Source organism: Athene noctua, unplaced genomic scaffold (genome assembly GCF_965140245.1).
Source record: "Athene noctua unplaced genomic scaffold, bAthNoc1.hap1.1 HAP1_HAP1_scaffold_302, whole genome shotgun sequence".
Taxonomy (NCBI): domain Eukaryota; kingdom Metazoa; phylum Chordata; class Aves; order Strigiformes; family Strigidae; genus Athene; species Athene noctua.
In genome coordinates this window covers 82,501-90,000 of record NW_027437763.1, presented here as the reverse complement: position 1 = coordinate 90,000, position 7,500 = coordinate 82,501, and positions in this window count along the sequence as shown.

Below are 7,500 nucleotides of genomic sequence, written 5' to 3'. Positions count from 1 at the left end.
TCCAGCCCAAGTCCGGCCGGCCGGGTAGACCTGGTGTCCCTCCCGGCCGGGTAGACCTGGTGTCCCTCCCGGCCGGGTAGACCTGGTGTCCCTCCCGCGGGCGGCCTCCAGCCCAAGTCCGGCCGGCCGGGTAGACCTGGTGTCCCTCCCTGCCGGCCGGCCGGGTAGACCTGGTGTCCCTCCCGGCCGGGTAGACCTGGTGTCCCTCCCGGCCGGGTAGACCTGGTGTCCCTCCCGCGGGCGGCCTCCAGCCCAAGTCCGGCCGGCCGGGTAGACCTGGTGTCCCTCCCTGCCGGCCGGCCGGGTAGACCTGGTGTCCCTCCCGGCCGGGTAGACCTGGTGTCCCTCCCGGCCGGGTAGACCTGGTGTCCCTCCCGCGGGCGGCCTCCAGCCCAAGTCCGGCCGGCCGGGTAGACCTGGTGTCCCTCCCGGCCGGGTAGACCTGGTGTCCTTCCCGGCCGGCCGGCCGGGTAGACCTGGTGTCCCTCCCGGCCGGGTAGACCTGGTGTCCCTCCCGGCCGGCCGGCCGGGTAGACCTGGTGTCCCTCCCGGCCGGCCGGCCGGGTAGACCTGGTGTCCCTCCCGGCCGGGTAGACCTGGTGTCCCTCCCGGCCGGCCGGCCGGGTAGACCTGGTGTCCCTCCCGGCCGGCTGGCCGGGTAGACCTGCCGGCCCGCAACCGGCCTGGTACCCACGTCGTACTGGCGGGGTGGATGCGGGCTCCCCAGATTTAAGCGTACGTGCTTCTCTCGGCGAGGTGCAGGGCTGCCGGTTGGCGGCGGTGGGGGTGAGAGGAGCGTGTCATTTCGGTTTTTTACCCTCCGCTCGTCCGAGATTGCAGCGCCTGTAATACAAGGCATGAAGCTGCAACCTCCCGCCCCGTGCCGTCGTCGTCTTTTCTGGGTTGCGATCGCAGCCACCACAGAAACGGGAAAAGAGAGATGAAAAGGAAAAATTAGTTGTTTTTTTTTTTTCTACAGCCGCCTCCCCCTGCGGTGCTCACGCCGCTGCCCTGCCCGGACCCGCTGGCCGCCGTGCGACCGCTGGCATCGACCGGTGTCTGCGTCCGCGTGGGGTCCCAGCACGGCCGGGTCTCTGGCCGGCATTCCCGCCACCCCCTCCCGGCAGCCCCCGCGCTCCCCGCCGCCTGCCCCTTGTGACGTCACAAGTAGCCGAGGAGGGGTAACAGGGCGCTTCCGGGCCCGGGCTCCCGAGCTGCCTGTGACGTCACGCCGTGCCCGAGCGGGCCCTGGCTTGAAGCAGGCGGCGGCTCGGGATGACACGGGCACCCGCGTAGCTCCAAGGCAGGGAGCAGGCCGTGGCCTGAGCCTCTCGCGGCGAAGTCACGCCTGGACTAGGACGTGATGGGCCTGGGCCGGGCCGTGGCTGGTGGGCTCTCACGCGAGGGGGTCTCCTGCAGCTTTCGAGCCGGTAGGCAGGCCGGCGGCGAGGCGAGGCCTGGCTTATGCAGCGCCCCTCGTGATCTCACCTTCAACTGGGGAGGCGACGGGGCCAGCGCAGCTGCCGGCTAGCGTACGGACGCGAGGGTCGGAACCGGCAGGGAAGAGTTCGGCTGAGACGGGATCGAACGCGGACCTGAAAACACGCGACGAGAATCACGAACGGAGAGGTCAAGCGGAAGCCTGACCAGCGCTAGGGCATCGATTCAGAAACGGTTCAGGAGCTCACGCTCTGCCCACGCACGTGCGCCCGCCTGCCCCGCACCCCCACAAGCTGCCCGGCCCGAAGCCGTCTGCCTGGGGCTGCCCGCGCGCGCACGCGTATACGGCCGCCCCCCCATCCCGCCAAAGCCGCCCCACCCGCCACGTGCTTCTCCGTGAGACCGGCGGCGCCCCCCCAACACCGCCGCTTGGCCCGCGACGAGCCCGCCCCCCCCCCCCCCCCCCCCCCAACCCTCCCGCCACCAGGTTCACCGTGACACCGGCCGCCCCCCCCACCCCCCAGCCCACCCACCCCCCCCCCGCCACCCCCCGCCCCATCCCACCCCCCCACCCCCCGCCCCCGCCACCCCCGGGGTTCGCGAGGAGACCGGCCGCCCCCTACCTCCGGCCCGCTTTCCACCAGCAGCAGCACATTGGCCGCTCCAGGGAAGGAAGGCGGGAGACCTTAGGACCCAGCGGCGTCGCCGCCGCCGCCTCCGTGCCGGGGGGCCCGGAGGGGCCTCCCGCCGGCGGCGGCGATGATGGGTGGCGCGTGTTTTGGACGCTGAGCCCCCGCAGCTGCCGAGTCCCTGCCGCGCCGTGCCCGCGGCCCGGCTCCCCGCCTTCCTCAGTCGGTCGCTCGGCCGCCCGCCCTCCTGCCCGCCTGCTCCGTTCCCGCCCCGGGTTGAAAGCCAAACGAACGCCGAAGGGGTGGGAGGGAGAGCAGCGACGGGGCGGGGGTGTGTGTGTAACAACAGAAACCGCTCCCCACCAACACCACCCCCCCACCACCCCCCCCCCCCCCCCGCCCCCCCACCGCCGCAACGAGCTCTGTCGACCCCCCTGCCGACCCCCCCCCAACCCCCACCCCTCCCGCCACCAGGTCCACCGTGACACCGGCCGCCCCCTGCCACCCCCGGGGTTCGCGAGGAGACCGGCCGCCCCCTACCTCCGGCCCGCTTTCCACCAGCAGCAGCACATTGGCCGCTCCAGGGAAGGAAGGCGGGAGACCTTAGGACCCAGCGGCGTCGCCGCCGCCGCCTCCGTGCCGGGGGGCCCGGAGGGGCCTCCCGCCGGCGGCGGCGATGATGGGTGGCGCGTGTTTTGGACGCTGAGCCCCCGCAGCTGCCGAGTCCCTGCCGCGCCGTGCCCGCGGCCCGGCTCCCCGCCTTCCTCAGTCGGTCGCTCGGCCGCCCGCCCTCCTGCCCGCCTGCTCCGTTCCCGCCGCGGGTTGAAAGCCAAACGAACGCCGAAGGGGTGGGAGGGAGAGCAGCGAGGGCGGGTGGTGGTGGTGGTGGTGGTGGTGGTGTAACAGAAACCGCCCCCGATCCCCCACCCCCCAGCCGTAGTGCTCCGCGGCGCCGAGGAGGCTGCGGTCGGTTGGCGGCCGCACCCACCGCCCTGCAGCTCCGGAGTTGCAGCGGTGGGGCGGGGACCAACGGCTCTTCGGGCGCGCGGGCGACGGTGGGGGTCGGGGGGCTGGGGGGGGTGGGGGGCTGGGGGTGTCTGTGTGTGTGCGCGTGCGTGCGTGCGTGTGTGTGTGTGTGTGTGTCTGTGTCTGTGTGTGCGTGTGTGTGTGTGCGCGCCTGTGTCTCTCTCTCGCGCGCGCGCGCTCTCTCTCTCTCTCTCTCTCTCTCTCTCTGTGTCTCTGCGTGTGTGTCCGAGCTCGTGTGTGTCGCGGCGGGGGGGGGGGGGGGGGGGGAACAAACAACAAAACAACAATCCGAACAACACACACACACACACACACACGCGCGCACACACCCCCACACCCCCTATTCCCACACATAAAGCCCGGGAGCCCCCTTCCCACCCCCCCACCCCAACCCCGTCGAAAAAAACCTAAACGCGAATGCCAGCGAGCGCCTGGCAACGCCGGGACCCGGACCCGGACCCGGACCCGGACCCGGACCCGGTGAAGGGCGCCCGGTGCCCACGCCTCTGCGGCACAGCGAAAGGCGGGGGGAAAGAAACAAAATAAAAACACACACACGCACCCCCACCCCCCCCCCCACCCCCCCTCCCCCGAGACTAAAGCTAAACCCACGCTGCGAAACCAAAAGCTGAAGCCGAGGACCGCCCGGCAGCGCCGGGACCCCGACCCGGCGAAAAGCGCCCGGTTCCCGATGCGAACTCGCTCCAGCGAGACGGGCGTCTCCGTTGGGGGTGAGGTGCGGGGAACGTCGCCGCTTCTGCCGGGTCCCCTGGCAGCCGCGGGAAGCGGGGGGGGGGAGTGGCGGGCGGCGCCGTGCGGCGCGGAGTGGCGCGGCGCAGAGGGGCTGACTGGCGGCCGAGGGGGCGGGCAGCGAATGATGCCAGCGACTGCATGGCAGCCAACGGGTCGGGGCGGGGGGGTGGGGGGGCTGGTGCTGCGTGCACATGAGAGCGCGGCGGGGCGCGGGGGTGCGGGGGTGCGTTAAGAAAAAAAATTTCCCTTTTCATTTATTTTTTTTCGGATTTCATTGGCATCTATCGAAACAAAAATGTCTCGCACGACGCGGCCGCCAGGTCTACCCGCCTCCGGGGCGTGAAGCGGCCGACAGGTCTGCCCGCCTCCGGGGCGTGAGGCGGCCGTCAGGTCTACCCGCCTCCGCGGCGTGAGGCGGCCGTCAGGTCTACCCGCCTCCGCGGCGTGTGGCGGCCGTCAGGTCTACCCGCCTCCGGGGCGTGTGGCGGCCGTCAGGTCTACCCGCCTCCGGGGCGTGAGGCGGCCGTCAGGTCTACCCGCCTCCGGGGCGTGTGGCGGCCGTCAGGTCTACCCGCCTCCGGGGCGTGTGGCGGCCGTCAGGTCTACCCGCCTCCGGGGCGTGAGGCGGCCGTCAGGTCTACCCGCCTCCGCGGCGTGAGGCGGCCGTCAGGTCTACCCGCCTCCGGGGCGTGAGGCGGCCGTCAGGTCTACCCGCCTCCGGGGCGTGAGGCGGCCGTCAGGTCTACCCGCCTCCGGGGCGTGTGGCGGCCGTCAGGTCTACCCGCCTCCGGGGCGCGAGGCGGCCGTCAGGTCTACCCGCCTCCGGGGCGCGACGCGGCCGTCAGGTCTACCCGCCTCCGGGGCGTGAGGCGGCCGTCAGGTCTACCCGCCTCCGGGGCGTGAGGCGGCCGTCAGGTCTACCCGCTTCCGCGGCGTGAGGCGGCCGTCAGGTCTACCCGCCTCCGGGGCGTGAGGCGGCCGTCAGGTCTACCCGCCTCCGGGGCGTGAGGCGGCCGTCAGGTCTACCCGCTTCCGGGGCGTGAGGCGGCCGTCAGGTCTACCCGCCTCCGGGGCGTGAGGCGGCCGTCAGGTCTACCCGCTTCCGGGGCGTGAGGCGGCCGTCAGGTCTACCCGCCTCCGGGGCGTGTGGCGGCCGTCAGGTCTACCCGCCTCCGCGGCGTGTGGTGGCCGTCAGGTCTACCCGCTTCCGGGGCGTGAGGCGGCCGTCAGGTCTACCCGCCTCCGCGGCGTGAGGCGGCCGTCAGGTCTACCCGCCTCCGGGGCGTGAGGCGGCCGTCAGGTCTACCCGCCTCCGGGGCGTGTGGCGGCCGTCAGGTCTACCCGCCTCCGGGGCGCGAGGCGGCCGTCAGGTCTACCCGCCTCCGGGGCGCGACGCGGCCGTCAGGTCTACCCGCCTCCGGGGCGTGAGGCGGCCGTCAGGTCTACCCGCCTCCGGGGCGTGAGGCGGCCGTCAGGTCTACCCGCTTCCGCGGCGTGAGGCGGCCGTCAGGTCTACCCGCCTCCGGGGCGTGAGGCGGCCGTCAGGTCTACCCGCCTCCGGGGCGTGAGGCGGCCGTCAGGTCTACCCGCTTCCGGGGCGTGAGGCGGCCGTCAGGTCTACCCGCCTCCGGGGCGTGAGGCGGCCGTCAGGTCTACCCGCTTCCGGGGCGTGAGGCGGCCGTCAGGTCTACCCGCCTCCGGGGCGTGTGGCGGCCGTCAGGTCTACCCGCCTCCGCGGCGTGTGGCGGCCGTCAGGTCTACCCGCTTCCGGGGCGTGAGGCGGCCGTCAGGTCTACCCGCCTCCGGGGCGTGAGGCGGCCGTCAGGTCTACCCACCTCCGAGGCGACCGGCGGTGGCCGCTAGGTGTACCCGGCTCCACGTTGCCGGCGGCCGGCTCAGCGTCCGTAGAAAGGGCTGCCAGGTCTACCCGGCTCCGTCGGGACTTAGAGCGCGGGCAGACCTGTTGGCTCCGGCAGTTCCTCCAAGGGGTCGCTGTTTCGCGCTGCCTCCAGTTAGGTCATCGTAAGAGGCGGCGTCTCTGCAGCGCCTCCCCCGCTGGCAGGCAGACACTGCCTTTAAGCGCCCCTTTCCGGCGCGGACCCATATTCTCCTTATATAGGGGCACGAGGCGTCTCTGCTCCAGACAAGCGCCACCGAGCGAGGGCACGCGGCTTAGCCGGCCAAGTGGAATGCTGGGCGGCCGCAGACGGTGGTTTCCCCCGGGGAATTGGGCACGGTTCTCAAGCCGGTGCTCTGTCAGGCGAGCGTGCACGGAACCGAGAGCACCCAGAGAGATGCCGAACGGCACGAAGCCGGGCGGCGTTGGGGCGGTCGCTGCCGAGTGGTGAGAAAAGGACGGGCAGAGGTGCACGGGAGAGGCCGAAGACCGGTGGCCGGAGGCGGCTGGCGGCACTTGAACGCTGGATACTGGGGGGGGGGAGCCGAGCTGTGAGACTACCGTGGGTGGTTACCCCCGTCCCCCCCCGGTCCCCCGAGAGCCCGATGATGGCGGAGGGGGGGAGCGCCGGTATGTGTGTTGACACAGCGGTGCTCCGTACGGTTCCAGCCCGTCGGGGGCTGTTGCCCAGCTCCTTGAGGGGGCCTTGGGGATGGGAGGAGAGGTGGCGGCGGCGGCACCTGCTCCCTTTGTTTGCCGGCCTTAAGCCGGAGCCCGTGGCATGGGCACGCCACGGTTTTGGCTGGTCGCGGTGGCCGGCAGCTGGATGCAGACGGCCCGGGGGGGGTGTGTCTCGAGCCACCGGTGGGTGGCCCCCCCCCCGGCCCCCCGAGAGCCCGACGATGGTAAGGCGAGAGGCGGCGGCGCCTCCCTGGTTCTTGGTTTACTCCTTTCGTTGCCGGTATCGTATGCCATACGTGCGGGGCGGCCTGTGGTGTCCGGCCGGCTCTCGGCGTCCCTGGTTTCTACCGGCCGGGCTCGGTGAAGGGAGGTCTGCACGGTGCTGTGAGCGAAGGCTAGTCGACTCCTCGGGTCCTTTGCTCTCTCGGCCCTAAGCCGGAGCCCGTGACATGGGCACAGCACGGTACGTTTTTGGCCGCCGGTGTTGGCTGGCAGCCGGGTGCAGATGGCCGTGGTGGGGTGTCTCGAGCCTTCAGCGGCTACCCCCCCCCCCCACCACTCTGGTCCCCTGAGAAGCCGGATGATGGTAAGGCGAGGCGGCGGCGCCTCGGTCCTCTTTTCCGCTTTCTTTTTTTCCTGGTGCAGATGCCATACGTGGGGCGGCCTGCGGTGTCCGGTCTGCTCCTGGCGTCCCTGGTTTGTACCAGCCGGGCTCAGTGAAGGGGAGGTCTGCACGGTGCTGTGAGCGAGGTTGGTCGGCGCCTCGGTTCCTTTGCTCTCTGGCCCTAAGCCGGAGCCCGCGATGCGGGTACAGCACGTTTTTTTGTTTTTGGCCGGTGGTGGTGTCCGGCAGCCGGATGCAGATGGCCGGCGGGGTGTCCTGAGCCTTCAGCGGCTTTCCCCCGGCCCCCCGCCTGAGCTGTTCCACACCTGGCTTTTTCCCTCCGGGGTAACCTGTTCCCTGCGTTTGTTGGGCAAAGGCCGGTGGCCGGCGGCGGCCGCCGGCACTTGAACGCTGGAAGACCGGCGGAGTCGAGCCTGTCGCGGCTTTACCCCGGTCCAGCCGAGTCGGCT